The following is a 21,457-nucleotide window of genomic DNA, read 5'->3' as shown; positions in this document are numbered from 1 at the left end:
ATATACAAAATAAGTTTACAACATGAATCGTAATCTAATCAACATAAAGGTTTTCCTGGGATAGGAATATGGACACGTTTATTCTTAAAGCATACCAATATATATATATATATAATCTGTAACTACTCATGTCATATGTGCATGACTCCTGATCGAGGCATAAGTTAATTCCTCTTTTAGCAGTTCGTCCTCCAATAAACACACGAAAATAAACACACTTTGTTTTGGTTTTAAATTTTAGAAAAGTCTGAAGGGAAGAACACTACTATTGCTTTTATCGGTTATCAGTTTTCCAATGTCCTGACTTTATCGAGTATTGAAGATATCGTTCCATTTCTTTTTTTTTTTGCACGTTTAATTAATAATTTTTGGATACGATTTTATAAAAAAATATAGAGACCTCACATTAGGCAAATGTGTTATTATTCATTAAAAGTTGCAAGACTATAACATTAGAATATTGTTATGCGTGTTTAAGAGGCTTGCGCGCTTAAGAATTGCCAATGACCCAAAACTGCAGCACCTTCATTAGTCGTAGTATAACGTGACTGTTTGTGAATCTCAATTTCCAGTCTTTTTTAAATCAATATAATCATTATTATAACGCGAATTATACAACGGGTAGTGACCATAGGACATTTCCGGTTAGTTTATTATCGGTCTGAAATGTGTACAAAAATGTGTGGATTTACCTGTACAATCAATGTTTTGCGGAAATGTATTGCTTAGAGAAAACAGATAAAACTTTGTCCGGTGTCATTCTAAAAGATTATTCCACGCATTTATCTGCACTCACTTGATAATTACATATATTAACAAATTAAGATAGTATACATATAACTACGAGTGACAAAAAAGTAGCATTTTCCAACTGTATTTTTAAGGGATTAAAAATTAAGCATTATCAACTTAAATATTATATTTTTGGTTTATTCAACCTTTCAGCAATAATGTTCCTTTATAAACAGCATTCCACTGTAATTCACCCATGTACACTAGTATTCTTCATGTGATTTAAGATACCTATATTCTGTGCTTATATATAAACAATATTGTCAAATTACAAGTTGTTACGATGTGATTATTTTGATATGGAATTAAAATTAAAAAAAATAGATTTTAACTTAAATGTCTCATTAATAAGATAAAAGATCTAATTCATGTAGTGTTAATTAAATGCCACCTGCACAATAGAATGACTTGTGGGAAATAACCTTTTCAAACAAAGCCTAAATAGTTTTGCTTTGTAATATCTATGAATACTATCTACTCATGAAGAAAGTTAACTTGGTTAAAATCCAAATAATTATTGATTAAAATAATGCGTATTAGAAAAGATTGGTGTTATTTCCTTTACAATGGAGAGTATTCAATATGTGTGAATAGTATACTGTATAAAAGATGTTTAATGGGAATTTCACTCACAATTACACAATGAAAAACAAAGGTAAGTTTATAATCATAATCAAATACAATTTAATAACACTAAAAACTGTCATTAATAACTGTTATCAGCCAAATGATCCAATTTATGAAAATCATCAAAACAGCTGCTTGAAGTCACCTTACAGACTTTACCTAGTGCAAAGCCGTCCGAACGTGATATCAGCATTTACATATAAACTTCAGTGCATCTGGTAGGACCCATGGTTCAGACTGCTATACATTATTCTGCACACATTGTCCCTACGACTATTTAAAGTAGATAATCAAATACATTAACCCAGTTATCGATTTCAATATTTTGCACAGGTGTAAATCAATCCATTATTCCCTATGTAAATGGAAATTAACACATTTGATTTTGTTAAAAAAATATAATGCACTAGTATTTCTTTTAATTGTTTAAATTCCTTGCTGATACATGCATCACAACGTCATTTGTTTCCAGATCTTTTACCATATATATTAACCTGAATAATATATATGGTAAAAAAAAGTGCCTGTGATGCATCAAGAGTCTAACCTACAAACAATAAAATTGTACATGTTTGGAAAAGTAGTAAAATCGGTTCAGTACTTAAATAGAAAACCATTAAATCGAATTTTGAAAACGACAGATTTCTAATAAAAAATATCTTTTTTTTTCTGTAAGACACGACTACAGGACAGCGGTCATATCGGGGTGTTTTTGTTACGATATTAAATTTATGAAGTAGTGCAAGTTGGCATTTTGTATAGTTACTAAGACGAAATTCAATTCATTGTCAAAAGAAAGTCGCAGCAGAAAAATCTTGTACTCTGTAACTTAATACTTAAGATACGCTGCCCTTCATAATGGTTAATTCATTTTGGTATATAATGATTTTTTTTTAAAAGTAACAATAATAATAACCATACTTGTAAACCGATTTAACTTCAGGTTTTAACTTGTAGAGGAACTTTAAGAAAAGAACAAGAATCATCAGCATTTGGAGAAGGAATAAGGGAAAACATGATAGAATTAACGATGGATATGGAGTCATATGGGTATTCAGGCAGTATCCACGGACGTGACGAGTTTATAACGAACTTATCAAAAGGTGATAGCCACAATACACCAATCCTAGAAGAATAGCCATTCTACCCATTAAAACATTTTTTTTCTAAAAGTGAACCAAACTACAAAGAATGAATAAACGTCCCAACAGGTTACTTTCCGATCATTTCACACACTATAATTCTTTTTAGGGCACTATATTACGGTGGACCAAATTCGTCACTTCAAAAACTTGTCACCCTGACCTGAATGAAAGAAACGAAATGCCCGTTCATTATATTATAAATAATCCCATCGCTCACGGACAGTATTTCTCTTTCACATGCTTGGATGGTGGCTTGTGAGTAACATTGCTTTTTTTACATTTGACACTGCCATTTCGTCATAGAAAAAAGTTTAGCCAAACCTAATTATGTTCCACGGATAGTTGGTTGTTTTGTTTCTGATACTTAATGAAATATTTTTCGTCAAAATGAATATATAAATACCACTTATAGTGATATTGCAAGTTCTTTTATTCTGTTCACGTGCAGTAAGAGTTGTCTAGTATTAGAATCATAGGTATAGGAAAATAATGAGCATTGAGAAATTCTATTAAGTGCAATACAGGTAATATAAGCTTTCAATTGACAAATAACTGTTGATTTTATGTTCCCTTCAAACCTCAAACTAACACTAACTCTTAAACAAGTACTTCATATTTTTTTTTAAAATACATCCATAACCTAGAATTCGAAAACTTAATTGTAAATAGACAATATTTGTCAGGTTTAAACAGCAATTAAACAGTTATTGTCAACAGTCAGAAATGAAAGTCATCGAACCTGCCTTTTGTAGAATCCAAATTACAATCGTCTTTATTTTTTATTTACTGCTTATTTGCTTCACAAAAATTACAGTGATCGGTCTAATGATGATTCAGATAGATAGATATGTCTATCATCTCACTCTCCTGAGAACATATCACAATATATCTGCTGTATATGACCTTCTATATTGTAAATAGGTCTCCAAATTCGTTAAGGTGGAAATTAAGTATAATACCCTATACTACAAGTACTTTCTAAATGATACAGTACTATTTGGATCTGACAATCCGTGTTTCGCGAAAAACATGACCGCCGTTACTAAGAATAGACCATAGTGACCAAATTGCAGAAATTTGCAAATGACTCAAAAGATGGTGTAGCTAAAATTTGACAGGGAATAGAATTATTCAACTTATGCCGAAATATTAAAAAATATCCGTTGACGAATGTTTGCAATATAGACCATTAGATAGATTTTTTTCCCAAATTTGACATTCCAACTTTGAATATACTAGATTGAATGTAACAATACTTGGCATGTAGTTTCCATTACGATCGATGATTGGGGATATTTGATACGGTAATGACATGGCCACCGTTACTAAAAATATAGATGTCAGGTTACAGGTCTTTAAATAACTCGAAATAAAAGGGGTTTAGTTTGACTGTGACGTGAGTAACTTCATCAGTACGGTGTGACGGATCTCTGCCGACATTTTCATAAAGATCTGTTGACCGATATTGGAATTATTGACTTTTAAAAGGAATTTTTGCAAGTTTTTACATTCCCAACTTCTTATCTGGTGGATAACATTGTTGATGTTTTTAAAACAGGCCATTGCGGTCAAGTAAGATTCTTTGCATATAAATCCAACATGTTTGGATGAAGTTAAAATTTTGCGGCACGCAAATTTGATCAGCTAGTTGAGACGGACCTTTGCGGAAATTTTAAAACAGATCCGTCTACAACTGTCGGAGGTATGTTTGATTCTCTTGCCATATTTAACATGTTCCTTATATTTTTTTATGTTAATAGTTCACCTGGTAAGAGCATTACTATGACAGATTTATCTTTTATCTCTAGTGATTAAATGATTCTTATAACAATAGTACAGTAGGGTCGGTCGAGAGTCCAATTCTAAGTTTCCTTAGAAGGCTTATCAACAACTATTTTTGACCGTGTAAGCGATTCAAGCTCTCTAGAGCCTTTAGTTATTAGGGTTTAACTAATTTTGTTCAGACAATGTTTTTACCTTAGGTTTCAACACTGACCATACAGTGAAAATGTCCAGGAAACTATCACTATTGTCGGAACATGAGTCATCATCATGGGAGAAAAATATGAAGACACCGAAAATAGGAAAAGTAAATATAGCAATGGAGAACGTGTCTGACATTTTACACCGTGAATATAATAAAGGTGAGATCACAATGTATTAGCGATTCTGATTAATAATTAGTTAAAACATTATAAAATTGAATAAAATATAACATTAAGCGACTTTGCAAGTTATAAATAGTCAAACCAGTTTGTCCAATGTGCATGAAAATCGTAAAGTAAAAGAAATAAATCTACCTTTCTTGAACTAACTTATCGAAAATTAGGACTAAGGATTTTGCCCCATCCAGATCGATTGAGCCGTGACGTCACTAAGCCGGTTTATAAAGTGAAAGTTAAAAGGTAATTTTTTACGATGTCCGAAGAAAGTACAAATTTGGTACTTGTTCTTACTATTCTGAGAAAAATATGCAGGTCAAAACATTGAATAATCCGGAATTTAAATGTATGTCGCAAATTTATTTCAGGTCAAACTGATCACCTTACACTTACAACTCCAATGAACACGATAAATATAAAATTCCATATTGTATCTGATATATATCTTGCAAACTTAACAAAGCAAATTCAACAGAATAAATAATATACACATCAGCAAAAGCGACTAAAGCGGGTACTCATTGTTATTGGCTGAATACTAGTTGTTGACAGAACATACACGGAGGGCGAGAAATTTGACATTCTGGATAATCTAAGGAGATTACATATTTGAATTAGAAATACGCATAAATTGCAGAAATTGTTTAAATCGGAAATGTTTCTATTATTAATTAATTAATTTAACCTGATAATGTTTGGTCTGTCTCTTATTTTCTTCTTCATTAACGAGTTTCTCTCAGTTTCAAAATATTAGCATGAAAAGAGATAGTGGAGTTCGTCACCAATATCGCCATAGTTGCATAATATGCATTTTCGGTCTTCCTGTGCAATATTTTGCCATCTTCCAGATTCTATTGGCAATTTATGGTTGACCGTTTGAATGCTATGTCTGTTATCTATTTAAATATTTCTTAATCAACAAACTTTTCAAAAATTTTCTCCAGGTTGCATTCTTGTAGATCTCATCTTTCATTTAAAAAGTGTTGAACTATATTGCGGAATATTTGTATGGTATCAAGTTTCTGTTTGTATGCGTGTCTTGTTTTGTTTTGTCATGGGGAGTGTTGAAAAAACAAATTTAGATTCCAACCAACAATATATAAAACCAATAGGAATTTCAACACAGATCAAAGATACCATCATCATTTCCGACAACAAAAGCGACGAATAGAGACAAATACAGTCCTTGAACCGATCCGCGCAACAGTTTGTCAGATCAATGACCACTGACTGATTGATCGCTGACGGATCGATAACTGATGACCGGTGACCGATCTGATCGCAGTTTTGTTATGTAAAATGACGAATAATCTTTTAAAAACTGAACTTGTATAAAGTAAAAGTACACAATTATATTTAAATCTATTGCATTATATAAATATGTGTAAAATTGACAAAGAAGGCAACGGAAACCGTAAAATATATTGACCGCTCTGTGGACACGTGATGCAATCACCGGTTCAACCGATCGGATTGACGGATCGATGACTGATTGGAAACTGATGGGTGATCGATGACCGATCGCAATTTTTGTTGCACGGATCAGTTCAGTTACAGTAATATACCCTCAAAACGACAAGCTATCATTTCTCTATTATTTCATTAATTATCTTTCTTCAGTCATATTTATTACCAGTTTAAACCTAAAAATTATCGTAAAAAAGAGATTTTTCCCCTTATCGCTAGTTAACTTTAGTTTCTGTTAGTCTAAATTTGCGCAACTAGGGTGGTCTTGAAAAGGCATATGATACTTACCCTACCCGTGAATCTATTCTATGCTCTCAGTATGGTAGTTGATTCCAGATTTCTAATGTGCATTTTCTACTAGTTATTGTAGTTATCTCATGTTGTATATCGTGTGTGTCTATTTCCCTGTCGTTGTCCTTGAATTATTCTATTAACTACCGATCGAAATATACTTCCTGTGGTTTCCCTTTCTAAAATGAAAATGAATGCTCAAACTTTACATGAAAAATTAATATAATATACTGCGTTTGCGGGAAAAGGTCTGTTTAAGGTCACTGAAAATATACAATACACAATATGAACAATTAAGTATATCTATTTATGGTACATTTTTACATCAATTTTAGTACCGGTTATTAAAACACTGCAAATTAAAATTGATAGAAGTAGTTTTATCTATAAGCGTAGAGTAAGATGTTAAATTGTTTGTGCGACATACCAAATCACACACTGGTACTTTTAAAAGGAGCCAAGAATGGTAATAACGACTTTTAATACTAGTACCTGTAATTATTTACTCGATATAAATGGCGTCTATGTTTTGCTTCACTTACGCCCACCTTGATCTCTTTCACAATTTCAACCAAGTCCTTTCAAAGTTTTTAAGGGGTGGCTTTTCTGATTTTGAGAGATACTAGTTAAACCAATCGCTTAAGGGCCGCCGAAACTATGACAAATTGAGCGAACAAACATTGAACAAATTAAAAAATTAGAAGAATCATCTGTCAGATATAAACTTCATGTTGCGAATAAACTTAAAACGAACATGCAACGCGTAAAAGGATAGAGGAGTTTTTTTTTATCGAACGGAGAACGAGCAATGAACACAAAACAAACACAAACATTCTGTACACGTTTTGGAAAACGAGCATTTTAAACGACCACTTTTCGAATAAAACTAACGCATTACGAAAGCTAAGAAATTTGTGTAACGTTTTAGAGTTATCTGTGACAATGTTATTCTAGTATTTTTTTTATTTACTTTCGATTTTAGATCACTACATATCGTACTAACAGATGAGAAAAAAATCGTGCCTGTTTCTTCAAATTATCAACCCACCCTTTCTTGGATTTCAAATATTTGCTCAGACCTTCTGAGTTTTAACATAATTTTTGTTTAAAGATCCCACTTTTGGATAACTCTCAATCGTTCTATTTCCAGCACGAACTTATCAACAGACTTTGTAGATATACCCCGAGTAAGAATACAAACCGTAGTGACATATAAGGATTTTTTTATTCCTATTCTTGTAATTTTTTCTGATCAAATTCAAATATGGCTAAATCTTTTGCTAGACTGAGATTAGAATGATTGGATTTATTCAACACTGATGAATATATTGAAAAAGCAACTCTTTAACTTTCAATGTTAACGTACTTCCTCTTTTCCTCTTTGTACCACAAGATGCCAGTCCCACTCCCACTCTTTTAATTTTACATGCCACATAGATTATAACAGTATATGGTAGATGGTAGACTAAAATATTATTTGATGTCATTTTTACCGAAGTTTGTTTAATCATTTTTCTATACAAATGACGCCATAATGGCTCATACAAGTTCTTATTGACATTTGAGGCCTCAATTCCATGTGCTGTAATGCATATTTTAGAATGTTAGTGGAGTGGGCTTCTGATGCTATAATTTTAGACTTATGAATTGCAAACGTCATCGAGTGTGGCAGATGGTCCTTTTATATAGTAACAGGTTGATTTGTATTCTATCTGTCCAAAAATCCCCTTCTGTCAAATTTGAAATGATCTGAAATGCGATGTAGATGTTTCATAGATAGCAAGTCATTTGATTTCCTTCCTCCTGGACATCTGCAAACTGATATACGGTTATAACTAGTTCTTATTACATGCTTATTAAATGTGCTACAACTAAAAGAACGAATGATGTACTTTTTATCTAATAACTAGACCAAATAGGTTATATAAAGTTCACATACTTCACGTATACCATGATGGTCCTTATAGATTCGTAGTGGTCCACTTATTATTAGATGCATATATAACATCATTGCAGTTTTGCTTCATTTAATGCATGAAACGAAGGTCTCTCGTAAATATTCGAAAAAGAAAAAGGAAAAAGTAATAAACATTTTCGTGAAGCAGCATGCAAAATCTAATTTTCTTTCGTGAAAAAATTACTAAACAAAACAAAAATATATAAATAACACAGAAATCAATTAGTTAAAAAATGTAATCATTTGAATTTTGCTTGAGGTGGAAATCACACAATTGATACATAAACATGACAAAATATACTTTACATTATTTAAAGTTATTTAAAGGGGAGACACAAATTCAAATACTTGAACCTATCAACTACAATATACATGTTCATAGAGTCAAGTTAATATCTGAAAAAGACATACACAACATAAAATGATCCAAGGACAAGTTTATGAAATCGTTATTTTCAATTTTGTATGACAAAACATTTAGACACCGATAACAAATAAACAAATATACTAGTAAACTGAATATTTATTTTTGAATTTTTTGAACTTTATACACATCTGTTTAGTATGACAAGCTAAGCGTGTTTCCATTTGAAGAAAAAAAAACAGTTACCAAAATTGTAATACTTTGTTGACCTGGTGCACATTTTGTAATGAGCTTGAACTTTGGCACAAACGTACTTTTCATACTTTATGGTATGAAACAGGGATAAGAAATACCTAATACCTCCGGTAAATTTCAAGATGGCAAACAAGTGCTTTAAAATCAGCTAAAATCACTAAATTTCGGGTGTTTATACATGTTATGAATCGGTACTTCTGTTTTGTTTTGGTCATTCTTGCTCAAAAAGATACAAATTAATGAAAACGAGTAAATTCCGGGATTTGAAATGGCGGAACAAATTGTTGGATTTACGAAGAATGGGCAAAAACATAACTCAACTTGTCATTGAAGACGACAAAGAGTAGGTCGAATTCTTGTCAATAGCTTCATGTTTAGCTCACAGAATTTTGAATGTGGGTACCTCGGTGACCGTTAATTCGAGGTTCTCTTACCAATAAAAATACTTAAACCTGACTGCTAAACAAAGACAACCCCTTTAAGTGGGGTATGTTCCGCTGTAAGACCTCGTCGTGACATTCTCTGGTGGCAGAAAAAATATTATGTTAGTTGATTTTAGTACATTTTTTTTTTAAATTGTTAAACTGCGTTGGATTTAACGATGGCGCAACAGTTGTATAATGATGTCATACTCCAACAGTTTGTTTCGGACAAAAACCTTTGAATTTCTTTTACGTCAATATCCGCAAATACTGCCATTGTATTTGTCAGTAAACTGTCGTCTGATGCTTTTGTTTTGGGGGAAATGTAAATTTATTTGTACAGCCGGAATGTGCATACGGGTTAGGAACGCAACTTCCGGTTGGAGCAGGTGTTATATCGATTGAGATCTATGGAAATGAGCTATCGTAAATCATGGTGATATACCGTGACAGCAAACTATAAAACGGGCAAGGCACAGTGGGAAATAGACGAAATACCAAATGTCTCTTGAACCAATCAAAACTTCAGATTCTTGTACGAGAAGTATAATATAACGAAAGTACAAATATTTGTGCTGGTGTTCCTTCAATATATCAATCGAACAGTAAGGTTTTAATAATACAATATTTGCATAATTTTGAAACGTACGCAAGTTTTTCTAAAATTTAAATTGAATATTTCGGATAACTGATATCCTTTCTCAGCATAATATATAGTTTTGAGTTTTATGCTGAGGAAGGATATCAGTTATCCGAAATATTCAATTTCATCTGGTGATGTTAAACATATTTAGACGTTTATTTTATTTATTGTTATGTTTCGCATAAACAATCAAAAAACAAAAAAAGAAAACCTTTCATCAATTAGTTGGTGGAAAAATATGACAAGTTTTATTGTATTCAGGAGGGCCGATTCTGACCATTTAAAGAGTTATCAAGGGAACCAAGATCCTAGCTGGAATCAAAAGAAAAAAAAAGCATATTGTACGCATGGTGTTAAGGGTGTTAAGAATCTTTTGATGGATAAACAAGACACATGTACTTAAAACGTTCATTTGCAGTACATTTCAATGAAATTTCAGCTGACTTGAAATGAAAAATCATAATTAATCTTTAAAAAGTGTATGTTTTGATCTAGTGTAATAATTTTTGACATACCTATCCGGTTACTATAAACATAGACCACATGTTCTTTATTTTATATAATACGATAGCTACCTTAAAAAAAATACATGTGTATAAATGAAGTACTAGAAAATTTGGGGATTTTTTGTTTAATAAGAAAGAAATGGAGAAAAAAGTTTTAGCTTTTAATTGGAAAGCAATATTATGATTGGAAACTCAAAAAATGTTAAATAAAGGACCTGGGTCTAGTGTCATCGAAATTCCGTGTCATCAACTGTTCACATATCGATATCTTGATATGATTTGAAGCTATTGTAGGTCGTGGTTTCCTTCGAAACTTATTAGGACGAATAAACGTAATAATTTGGCAATAACCAATATATACTCGAAGTGAATTATTCTCTCTTCAGATATACAAATGACCTAATTAGAAGTCAACACAGATTAATCCGGGACTCGTGGTTTTTTTTTACGAATCAGTGGCACTTCATTGTATCGCTTTTATATACGCAATGTTTTAAAATAACTATTTCGTGTTGAGGTTTCCTGATTGAATTTCAACCGAACAAAAAAAAAGACAATTACATAACGAATATGAAAGAAAACTTAAAAAGGACATTCACTTCTCCGACCGAGAAAAACGCCTAAGTGACGTCAAAAATCATAATCGTTCTCCAAGGTTTTTATCTGTTTTGCCAAGGACGAATTGAAAATTCTAATTCAACTTGCATGCTAGTAACATCGATAGTAACCTGACTTACAAGAAAGGGTACAACGGCGAAGTGATCGAACGCAGAAAAAGATACACATAAAATATTCACCACTTGAATGTTTTCCGAATATCGTTTTTAGTGTCAAGTTGTCAACTCATAACATATACGAATTGACGTTCGTTCGTACATAAAAACAGGTAGTCAAAAAAATGGAAAGAAAACGTAAAAAAGAATTAGACACTCCACGAGAAGTGTTTTCAACTTGTGGACTTTCCAAATAAATCTTATTACACACTTAAACTTTTTAAAACTTAAATCCATAGTTTACACGCAAAACGATTTCGCGGGCTGCTATATTTACACTGATATTTAATTGAAAATGATATAGTAAGCTATTAAAATATCTAAGGTAAGTTGAATTTCATATCCATTCTCCTTAATGGTCCTTTTATGGTCGTCATCATGAACTCGTGGATCGTTACGATGTATCAATCTGCGTCATGAAAATTGATTTGTTCCACGTGTCATAGTTTTTTTTTCTCCTTTCGTCTACCCCGGACTTCACTTTTTATAAGCAACTTATGACGCTTACCCTACCGGTGCACCTGGTCCATGCTCCTAGTTTTTGTTTTTGTTTTTTGTTTTTGTTTTTGTTTTTGTTTGTTTTTGTTTGTTTTTGTTTTTGTTTAGTGGAGTCCTAGTTTCTCATTTACTTTTGTTACTTTGTATGTATTATTTTAGTTACTTTATGTTCTTCGATGTGTTTTTGTGTTTTCCATGTCTGGTCTTTGTCCTTAGATTAGATTCTTTAGATTTCCGCTAGAATCTCGGTTCCTTGTATTACTATTTTACTTATGGTCAGGCTTGTAATGTTGATTAAGGAATACAAGTTATTCTTAAAAGAAGTTAATGACAAACATGTTCTCTCTTGGCGTAATATTTCCAATGAAAACTAATGTCCTCTTGGTTATGTCAATTCAAAATCTTTAAAATGCAAAATATATTTTGTTCATGCAAATTGTTAAGAGGTTGTCCTTGTTAAAATAATCCAGATCCTATGAAATAGCTAGGTGGCACGGAGTACATTTTATCCTATTGATTTGTTATCCTTTTGTTCTAATATGATATTTATACATATATAAATGTTGCTTTTATTACGGTTAAATTATCTCGAAATCATGTTCTGTGACCTATGTTTTTACATTATATGTTTTAAGCTATGTTCATTCAATGTCATCTTTAAGAAAAACTATGAAAATTTATCTGCCTTAATTTCCTCCCATAACATTATGGCCCCGTGCAGGTCCGGGTGTAAAAAGAATAGGCCTGCAGCTGCGCTAAGCTTGTCGTAAAAGGGGACTAAATAGTGCTCAGAAACCTAGCCGGGGGCTAGGCGCTCTGCCCACAGAGCAACTGGGATCTGTGCCCCGGGTGGTGGAATGAGGTACCCCTGGCATGTTAAATGCTGGGGTTGTCAGGCTATATTACGGAAAACCTGACCGCAAACCATAGTGGTGCACCGTGTTGGGAAAGATGCCACGTTCTTCGCACGTTAAAGAACCCTGCTGTGGTATTCGATAGGAGTAGGAACCTTTGCGCTCCGCCACAGGAGGCTAAATTGCCCGACCTTACCCATCCCCCCTTTTTTTCTAGTTGCAATCAAAATTTGTCGACCCTGTTGTCCTTGTGACCGATCTTTTTTTTATCATTTCATGTTCATTTTATCATCCATTTAATGTTCATTGTCTGAATATAGCTGAAATATTGCTGCTCGGACGTTAAATTCCAACAATCAATCAAACCCATAACATTATGTACATTGTACATGTCTATTACTAAACAATTTATGTTACTTTAAATTATGTTTTAGTAAAGCAAGATGCAACCATTTTCAGAGATAATTTGTTCTGTGATTAAATAGTCAACTTATGTCTGAAAAAAATATTTTTTTACATTTTGAAAATTCTATACATGTGATCTTTACATGTTACTTGTTGCCTAATACCTACAATAATTGATTTCATATAAATAACTTGTCAAAGTGTATTGGAGTCGATTGATCTTTGACCCCTCCTCTAATCAATGCAAAATAGCGGTTTGTTTTCACTTTGATAAGTACGTTATTCAAAAACTACATTGATTTATTGATTTATCTTTCTATTGATATATGACATAGCCGTATACCTTCTAGATCCATTAAAATCGAAAACTATAGCACTTTTGATACATGTCCGCAGCACTGAGATCAAGTACGTTGGATATTCGATATTCGATATTCGACATTTAAACTTTTCAATATCAAATTGAACATCAAACGGTAAAATTTTACTGTTTGATATTCATTTCTGGCTACTTAATGAAACTCTAAATGAATATCAAATAAATATCAAACGGTTATCTTTTTCTGTTCGATATTCGTTTAATATTCGTTTCCGGGTTATATATTGAATATGGAATAGATTTGAATATCAAAATGAATATGAAACTGGATTATTTTCTATTCGATATTCGTTTGACATTCGATTCTGGTTTGTATATTGAATATAGAATGGATATGAATATCAAACAGAATTTTTTTTATGTTCGATATTCGTTTGACATTCGTTTCTGGCTTATATATTGAATATAGAATGCATTTGAATATCAAAATAAATATCAAACAGGATTTTTTTTGGGTCCGATATTCGTTTGACATTTGTTTCCGGTTTACATATTGAATACAAAACGGATTTGAATATCAAACTGGATATCAAACAGGAGTTTGGTCTCTACGATATTCGTTTGACATTCGTTTAAGGTTTATATATTGAATATAGAACGTATATGAATATCAACATTAATATATCAAACAGGATTTTTTTCTGTTCAATATTCATTTTACATTCGTTTCAGGTTTATATATTGAATATAGAATTGATTTGAATATCAAAATGAATATCAAACAGGATGTTTTGCTGGTTGACATTCGTTTGACATTCGTTAATATAAAGATGTTCTGCTACATGCATTCATATAATGAAAAAGGCTGTAAACATGGCAAAAATTCGAAAACACATTAAGACAGATTGTTTTCGCACTCTGGGCACTGAAAACAGTATTTATTTGATGTTGTTTATCTCATCATTGGTTTTCATACAAAAAAAAAAATAACATATGAGGATGGAAGTATATCAAATCATACAGTTGTACCAAAACTTAGGACTAAGTACTAAAAGGCTTGTTTTGACTTTCTTATCTGCATTGCAATACATAATTGCACAGAAAAGGTTTGGTTTGGTTATCCATTTTACTTATTATAAGCTAAAGAAGTAACATTTTTTACTTAAAATAGGTTAGAATAGCACATATCGCATAAAGATGCAAGAATATCTTCTATGACGTCACATTTGAAATGATGAAACTTCCGAAAAGTTGGTTGCAAAGGATTTACTTGCACTAAACAATTAACTTCTAAACACAAACTACATTTTCTTACTCTGTGCGCCTTAACCAACAAAAAAATCGTAATTGTGGTTTCTATGATGAAAATCCTATTTTGTAGGGTTCCTGAAAACTTGCCATAAGGTACTGCCAGACAGTTAGGTCATTTTTTCTTAAATTTGGTTTAATTTTGTTGAAATAAAGCAGTTTTGAGGCAGTCCGCAAAGAAATTTCTATTGTTTTGTCATAAAAAGTGCATATTTTTTAACTCCTTGGTGTGTGGAGGTTCAAGTCATTTATACGTAAATTAGGGATTATTGTTATAAAATCCAGTAGCCATGGTAACATATTGAAAAAAAAATACTACTGAGTTTTAATATAAATCAAGGGTGCCTTTCTAAAACTAACAGCCAAATACTATGTTTTATAAAATATCAGACACTTAGACACTACCACAGCATGAAAGCACGTACAGAATTGGTAGGAAAAAATGTAAAAATAATAAGACCCTTTTCGATTCATTCTAGTTCCAAAATTTCATGCGAAATAAAGTATTTTGAAAATCAGCCATCTGATGGTATGAGATAATTAATTTTCCTTGACTTTTTGTTGTATACGAATATAGTTCCTTTAATTTTAGTGTGTTTCTTCCTGATTTTTTTTCTGTCCTAAACTTTATTGCTTAGTATTTGCTGCAGAAATGTAGGAAAGGATCAAATTTACCTGGAATTTTTTTTCTTGCTGTAATTTTATGTGAAAGTTGTGATTTGTTCCTATGGAAGAAGGTCAAAATTTAAAACATTTGGCAGTGGTGACATTTTATGTCCACAAGGTCTCCAAAGCATAGGTGCTAAAAATTAAAAAAAAAGATGGTGAATTTTTCTGGCACTCTTATAGAAATCCGCTTTTTACATGTTTCCATATTGGTGAAGTTTTATTCAGTTTTTTTTATATTCAATATATAAAACCGGACACGAATGTCAAACGAATATCGAGCAGAAAAAGATAACCGTTTGATATTCATTTAATATTTATTTAGAGTTTATATTCTTAAAAGTAGCCAGAAATGAATATCAAACGAATATCAAACGGTAAAATTTTATCGTTTGATATTCAGTTTGATATTAAAAAGTTTGAATGTCGAATATCGAACATCGAATATCCAACGTACTTGATCTCGGTGTCCGCAGCACTATAATCAATTTCATCTCCCACACTCTATTTTATGGTAATATTCTTCCCAAAGCACGAAAAAATCAAAACTCAACCAATAAGTTGACTAAACCGTTAAATAGATTTATTCGTAAGGGATATTGTAATGATATTGTTGTGAAATCGTTGAAGATCACATTGTGTGGTATTAACATTAATTCGCTCATAAGGTCTTTACATAGAATCTAACATACTATGTTTAAAAGCAGTTTCCCGCATGACACGGGTTGTTTCCTTATGGTATGACTCATGATGTTCTGTGGGATTCAACACCGTATGGGAAGAATTGGAAATCATATTGCATACGATGATGACATGATCTTTTGTAGGTTCAATCTGGTCTGGAGTGGGTATCTCAACTAACTGCTAGTAGTCCGTGGTTTGTGTATTTGTGTAATCAGCGTCTATCTTTCTGTTTTAACAATGGACTCAGACCTTTTTGAACTGATTTTAGGTGTGTTTTACTGTTGAATATTTTTCCACTGCGGCAAAGATCTAACAAGGGGGAGGATTGTGATCACGCCAAAGTACGTTAACACCGCCGAATGTTTGCGCCTGCCCCAAGTCTGGCCTCTATATGTCTTGTTTCTTATGCACTTTTAATTAACTTTTTTGTTTCTGGAGTTTGTAGGAGAAACTATTTCGCTGTGCCCGTGTATAACGTTGATTTTGGAATAGTTGTAGCCTGCCCTGTAGTGTAAGGCTTTCCTCGTCTTTCATTGAAGACTAATGGGTGGCCTTGAGCTTACTGGGGTTGTTGTCTCTTTATCCATTCATGTTATATAATCTACTTAATTTTTGAAGTTGATACCTAAAGCATGCTTGTGATCCAATATGGTTACAATACACTCAATGGTTTTAGAGATGATTTAAAGAAAAAATAACGACTACGTCACATATTTCACATGAGTAGGTCTCAAGGTAGAAATTTACCATTTTAATTATACATGTAAGAATACGTTTTTGCTCTGACTGCATTTTAAAAGCAACAGTATATTTCGATTTTGAATTGTTTCATACCACGGATAAATGAAAAAAAAGTGAAATATTAAGATCATACATAAAATATTAATGGAATTGGTCAAGCAAAACAATCAATATATAAAACTCCTATAATTATTTTGAAATTCTAGGTACTAACCAAATGAGTATTTATTCAGACATTTTATACAGGTAAAAATGCTAAACAAGCTGTCACTGTGGTCTCATTTATCGTGAGCTTTGGTAGATATAATGATGAAAACCATTTACCAAAAGAATGGGCTGTTAATGTGTTGTTAATGGACAATACATATTAATATATATGTATGTGGAATTAAAGGATTTAGCATCTTTTATATTTTAATCTTATGGGGTTCTGAAGAAATGAATACAAAAATAAGTCGTCAGAATTCAACGAAACAACCACCGCAAATGGTCCCTTTGCTAACTGTATTCAATCAGACGCTTTAGATATTTGGCGCACGGGATCTCATATACGTGTAACACTTTTGATACTGCTAACTTTATCCGACATTTCAGGGTGTCTGAATACGTATAGATGTGTATTCAGTAGAATGGAAGCAACTTCTTCTGAATTTAAAAAATGTTGCTGTTTTGCTATCAGAGTTTGTAATAAATACAATGAAGAGAAAGAGTAATCAAGGGAACCAAAGTTATAGCAGTAATCAAAAGAATCTAATCCAGGAACAAAGACCAGACATGGAAAACAGACATACACAACAAAAAACTTAAAGTAACTAAAATCATACATACAAAGTAAAAAAAAGCAAATGAGCAACTCGGACTCCACTAAAAACTGGAAGCATGGGCCAGATGCACCGGTAGGGTAAGCGTCTTCTGCATTTCTAGAAACACCCGCCGAGTTGCTCATAAAAAGTCAAATCAGGGGTAGACAAAAGAGGAAAGGAAAACTATGACACGTTGAGCAAATCAGTTTTCATGGTGCAGATGCAGTGGAGTCCGAGTTGCTCATTTACTTTTGTTACCTTATATGTATTATTTGGGTTATTTCACGTTCTTTGTTGTGTGTGTTTGTTTTCCAAGTCTGGTCTTTGTCCTTGGATTACATTCTTGATTTCCGAAAGAATCTTGGCTCCCTTGATTACTCTTTAAGTGCTAGTCATTATAAAATTCGCTGCCCATATTAAAGTGGTTCATGTTGAAGAAAAACCCACCGAACAAACAATTCTTTTTCAGTCTACAGATCCTTTATTTTTACGTAACAGTTGTCCTTTCCATATTCAGATCTGTACTTTTGCGAAAATCATACATTTATCTCCCACTAAAATCAACAAAATCAACAACAACGATAACTTCATGTGCAATCTTTGTATTTTTTTCTCAAAAGCGCAGCACCTAAATGATGACTGATTATGTGGTCTGTAACTGATTGTGAATAAAAACTAAGCGTGAATTCAGGGGGTTTTGTTATGCATGAATCACCTTTTGTCTGATTTCTAGAAAGACTGTTACGTAATATGTGTATATGAGCATAAAGATAACGCGTTTATACTTCCTAATAAAGAAAAAAAGTAAAACGACTATATGATTAGAACGAAGAACTGGATATCTATAATCCACAGACAAAGACGTAACCACGACACTGACAAAGACTTGCTTGCAAATTACACAAATGAACCAATACGAATGCCGACGAAACTTCAGAACAAATGAGAATCCAGGCTCCACTTAAACTAGTAGCTTAGACCAGGAGTGCCGGTATGGTCAGCGGCCATGTTTTTTCTTGAAACGACAACCGATATATTCATATCATATCAAATGCGGCTAAAACGAAAGAGAGAACGAAACTACAACCAGTTCTTTAGGATGGACAAACAATAACGATTAATGAGTTCATGATGTCGACTTTTAACTTTTGAAGTGAGGACTTTGGTCTTTTGGATAAGGGTAACAACAAAATTACCGAACAATAATCCGATCCATAATCAAGTCAAGTCCAATAATATGGGGAAGGCATTACCTAAATCAGCGAGCACCGTGAGCTTTACCATACATGTACCGTCTGTGCGAGACTCGTAAAAATAATAATGGATACTACAAAGAGGGGGGTTGACCCGGATGAAATGTTTTGCTTTGCAAGTGCAATATTTATATTCATATTTAACCAACAAGCAAGATCAACATTTCTATTTGAAAATGTTAATTAATAGGGGAGTTTTTTTTTCAACAAATAAGTAACTTGAACATTTTTTTTCCACAAAAATTCCAACTTCATACCCCACTTTCCCCTCGCTCCCAAAATGGTAAATAAATTCATAGCACTTCGCAATACTTTACATTTTTTATCCTTAAGGGCATCTCTAGCAACATCCATTTCAATTTTGGCCTGTCAGAGCAATCTGTACAGATACCGGAAATATTACAGTTCTCCACGGATGGTGGAAATATTTTATACATATCATGTGACGTAAACAAAATTCAGACGACAGCTATAAATTCCAAACAAGAAAATGATTGCCTTTCCTATCTTAGAAAAGCTATGCTTCGATTTTGGTATTATAATCGGAGTAATGTTTCTTTCCGAGGTGGGTTAGGTTCTTGACAACAGCAGCAGTGGAACAGCGGAGATACACGTACGCACATCCACGTGTTTCTCGAAAGTATTATTAACATAACATTCTCTTCTTTAAATAAGTAAAACAAACTAGAAAAAGACTGGAAACATTAGAAAAGATGAATCTATTTTTACTGAAACGTAATCTTAACCTAGATCTATATTTTTTTATTTGTTTGATTGAAGGAAATGATGAATTTTCTCCGTAAGGACAGTCACTTTTTGTTACTTCCAGAACATGACTTTTTTTCGTTAGTATACTGGGGAACCTTAAGGGAAATTTAGAAAGTACACGTAATAACGGTAAAGCTCACACCGCTTCGCGGCGCTCGCTATAAAATAGATATTACACCACCGGAGCAGCAGGTACCTTTTAAGACGCATTTCCTCATTTCCTCATATTCTTGATTCAGCAGTCTGATACGCAGATATTTATGATAACATAACCTTGTTTCAATAGCTCTTTCTTAACAGGTTAGCAAGGTACATAAATACGTTTAGATGATTTGGCATGATCTGAAATAACGTATAGGTTGTGATATCAAAACTCCATATACATTGGCTGAAGGGATGTTGCCATTAAAAATATGCCTCCCGTGAGGTAATTTAAATACATGAGAACAATTTATCAAGAGGGCATAACTAGCTTCTTAACATTGTGGACCGAGCCTTAGTTTAAAACGTTTTTAAAAAAAGTTAAGTTCCAATATTCATGTTATATTTAAACGGGACCGAAAAAACAATGCATTTGTTGCTATTTATAATGTTGTTTAGGTAGATATATCAGAGAAGTAAACCTTTTGTATATGTATTATTGTGAAAGTTTTATAAGAAGAGGAGCTGATTGGTTGGAGATTTTATTGTCTTGCTGTTTTAAGTAGTCTTCTTATTTGCCCAATCTACGTAACGTCAATACCGAATCTTTTCATTTCATAACTACGTAACATTGTCATCCGGGCAAAATAGTTTTTTTTCCAATTTTCCATTCAGAGAAAATGAATTAGAAATGCTTTATTCAGTTTCAGAATTCAGCATTAAACAATCATTAAAGAAAAAGTCTATTCAAGGGTATTGCGACATTAATGCCCTTTTATGAACTTATTGTAAAATAAAATATCATCAATATCAGGGGAATTAACATCACCTATTTTGAACGTTTAGTCTAATGTAAAATGTTAAAAAAAAGATGAGGGTACATAAGGCGCTGTAATGCCTACTAGAAAAAAATGAAATTATCTCCCTTTAATATACTCAAAATTGTTCCATTTTTTAAAATAAAACCCTTTTTTTCTTCGCTTTTAACAAAAATCAAAAGAAAACGAAATATTTTCGCTAATAAAAAAAATAAACAAAGTTATATGCATATTCAATCAGTATATATTGAATAAAGTAAAAAACAATTACACCTTGGTGTTATGTTTTACATTATTTGTTAGACATATGAATTTGTGCGTGTGTATGCATGTTTCTTGCAATTAATATATAAGATGATGTTTGTTTGTTTGTTTGTTGGGGTTTAACGTCCGAGCAGCAATATTTCAGCTATATTCAGAAGATGAACATGAAATGGATGATAAAATGAACATGAAATGATGATGAAATGAAAAAAGGGATTGGACACAAGGATAATGGTGTCGACAAATTTTGATTGCCACTGGAAATAGGGAGAGGTAGGTAAGGTCGGGCAATTTAGCCACCTGTGACGGAGGTCTGTGGTACCTACTCCGTGAGAATACCACAGTAGGTTTTTTTTTTACGTGCGAGGAACGAGGCATCTTTCCCAACACGGTGCACCACTATGGTTTGTGATCAGTTTTCCCGTATTATAGCCTGACAACCCCAGCATGTAACACACCAGGGGTAACCCATTCCACCAACGGGGGCACACAACCCAGTTGCTCTGTGGACAGAGCGCCCTAGCCCCCGGC

General features: G+C 32.7%; 1 protein-coding gene across 3 annotated transcripts in view; it reads left to right on the top strand.

Moving 5' to 3' along the window:
- The first annotated feature begins 1,308 nt into the window (after positions 1-1,308).
- LOC148612889 (uncharacterized) overlaps positions 1,309-21,457 on the top strand; it is a 36,272-nt gene continuing 16,123 nt past the window's right edge. Inside the window, exons 1-3 of one of the 3 annotated variants that reach the window (XM_088594751.1) lie at positions 1,309-1,447; positions 2,377-2,522; positions 4,547-4,708. The gene's annotated coding sequence lies outside the window, so the exon portion shown is untranslated. Of the gene's footprint in view, positions 1,448-2,362; positions 2,523-4,546; positions 4,709-21,457 lie in introns of all 3 variants that reach the window. The other 2 variants (XM_088594752.1, XM_088594753.1) reach the window with 2 other exon arrangements.

Source organism: Perna viridis, chromosome 7 (assembly GCF_037379345.1).
Source record: "Perna viridis isolate PV_CMFRI_1.1 ecotype Kerala chromosome 7, ASM3737934v1, whole genome shotgun sequence".
In the NCBI taxonomy this organism is placed as follows: Eukaryota; Metazoa; Mollusca; class Bivalvia; order Mytilida; family Mytilidae; genus Perna; species Perna viridis.
The sequence above is the reverse complement of the archived record's forward strand: the minus strand, read 5'-3'. Positions and strand labels throughout refer to the sequence as shown.